This window comes from Vespula pensylvanica, chromosome 11 (assembly GCF_014466175.1).
Source record: "Vespula pensylvanica isolate Volc-1 chromosome 11, ASM1446617v1, whole genome shotgun sequence".
NCBI classification, from domain to species: Eukaryota; Metazoa; Arthropoda; class Insecta; order Hymenoptera; family Vespidae; genus Vespula; species Vespula pensylvanica.
In genome coordinates, this window is record NC_057695.1 from 3,313,027 (window position 1) to 3,315,460 (window position 2,434).

The window sequence follows — 2,434 nt, forward strand, 5'->3', positions numbered from 1 at the left end:
TGATTTTATAAAAATAATATTACGAATTTAATTGAACTTTAGAAAAGAAAAATACAAAAAAATTTGTTGCTCGACTTTAATAATATCAATATATAAAGTACGTAAAAATTCTATTCGCGTACGCGTGGCAATGTGAGATGGGAGACGGAATGTCACGTCGTTTCAGTTTCTGAAAATTACATTATTATTATTATATAAGAGCATTTTGAGTGACAACATGGTAAAATTAAATTATGACTTATTAATTATGACTAAGAGCCATTTTCGAAGAGTTCTGTAAAACTTTCGAAAATAACTCAATAGTCTAATAGTTGCCCTCTTGAGCCACAATTTGTGGGGGCCTCTTCGGCATATAGCCTCTTCTTTGCTTCGTGTCCTAACAACTACTATAGAACATTCGAACTAACGTCAATATCAAGAAACTAAAACCATCTTTTATTCTAAAACGTGGAAGGAAACTAATAAATCTAACGCAACTCTAAATCAATGCTGAAACGAAAAATGGAGAAAGCATAGAAATAAAAACGAGAATTAATATATTATTTGCTGAAAATCCTAATCTAAAAATTGATTAGCTTATTCTATGTTCTACGCGAGATTCTACAAGTCTCTTTATCTTTTATCAATGATTCTACTCTATTTTATTCTTTCAAAAGCAATGACTCTATTGAGACTTTTCTTTTATTAATAAAATTGATTAATCTTTATATAAAAATGTAATGAAAAATCATTGGACACTCCTTCTTACAAGCGATTATTCTAATTATTAGAAAAGAAATTATACAATTTCGCTTGTAATCTAGAGACTATCCATCGCGAATGTCTTCTTGCTTATTCATTATTAAAATTCGCGAATATCGCGATTCTTTACTATTTTCGCAAGAGAAAATTATTTAAAAATGCATTTAAATATACAAAATTTTAAATAATTATAATTACCGTGTTTAAACAAGAAGACTCTATCCTGATCTAATAAATAAATCAAAAAATAACGAACTATTCACGAGTAAATTTCCGAAGAAATTTACTCGAGGTCACTCAATGCTCTTCTACTAATTAATTACAACCAATCACTCGTGCCGATTCGGACCTTTCGTCCTCGACATGATTGAGTGATCGGAGGGATTTAAAAATTAACTTACCACTTAAGAAGTTCTGCGATGGCTCCAAAACACTGGACCGCGATTTAGGTCGAAATTGAGGGTGGATGATTCGTAGTTGGTTGAAAATGAGGTAGGTCGACATCGAAGTTGGTCGAGATCCTCTTCAGTGATGCACTGACTTTAACTCGCGGTAGTTATTTATTAACGGACGATCACTGAATTTAATTCGCGGAACTCTACTATATTTTATAAATTCAGTCTGTGCGACTGTTAAAAGAGCAAATAACTTTACGAACAAACACTGACTCTAAAGACTGCATTGCACGCAGTCTATTCAAAAACACTTATGGTTTAAATCGCGAAACGCGAACGAACTAACACTGCTTCTACTTCGCGATAAATTTATTTTAGCGATACTAACACTCGATTACATCTGCACAACGTGGTTCTGAAACAAAAATACAAACGAAATAATTAATATCACTGTTATAATGAAAACTGTATAAATCAGTCAACAAATATATGATAGAGAAATATACTTACTTTAAGTCTTCGTCAATATTCGCTCCATTGACATCTTGCAAAAATTTCTAAGTCCACTCGTGGAAATAGATTGTCAAAGTCCTCCGAAAGTAAGAAAATTTCTAAGTTCACTCGTCGGAAGACACAGCGGAACTGAACTAGTAACTGCCAAAGTCAGCTAAAGGTCCGAGTTTGTTGTCGTCACGGGTGGGAAAGTATCCCCACCACACTATTTCATCCTAAAGTAAAATAATTCGTATGAAATATTGAAAGAATAAATAATATAATAATATACTTACATTAACTCTTCTCTATTACTTGCGAAGGACACGTACTGCAAGAACTGCGATGTTTACTCGTCGAAATTCGAAGCAAGACTGAACCATGACCTGTAAATTGTTCCGATTATATTGTCGTCACGGGTGGGAGAGTACCCCCACTTCATCATTTAATTCTAAAATAACATAATTCGCATAGAATATTGAAAGAATGAATAATATAATAATATACTTACATTGACTCTTCGTTATTACTTGCGGAGAATGCGAACTGCGAAATCTGTGATGTGCACTCGTCGGCGTATAAAAGGAAACTAACTAGACAAAAGACAAAGTAAATAAAAGTCGTACATGTTTATATTACACAAGGCTGATGATTCCGAGGTTAGAACTTTAAGATATTGAAACTTTTAATTACAATTATTTTAAATTTCTCTCGCTTTATGATCTTTGTAATGTTAAACAAACTTATTATTGTTTAAATATTACTTTTTTGTATTCCGCGCACATTAAAAATTGTTTAAATAATTG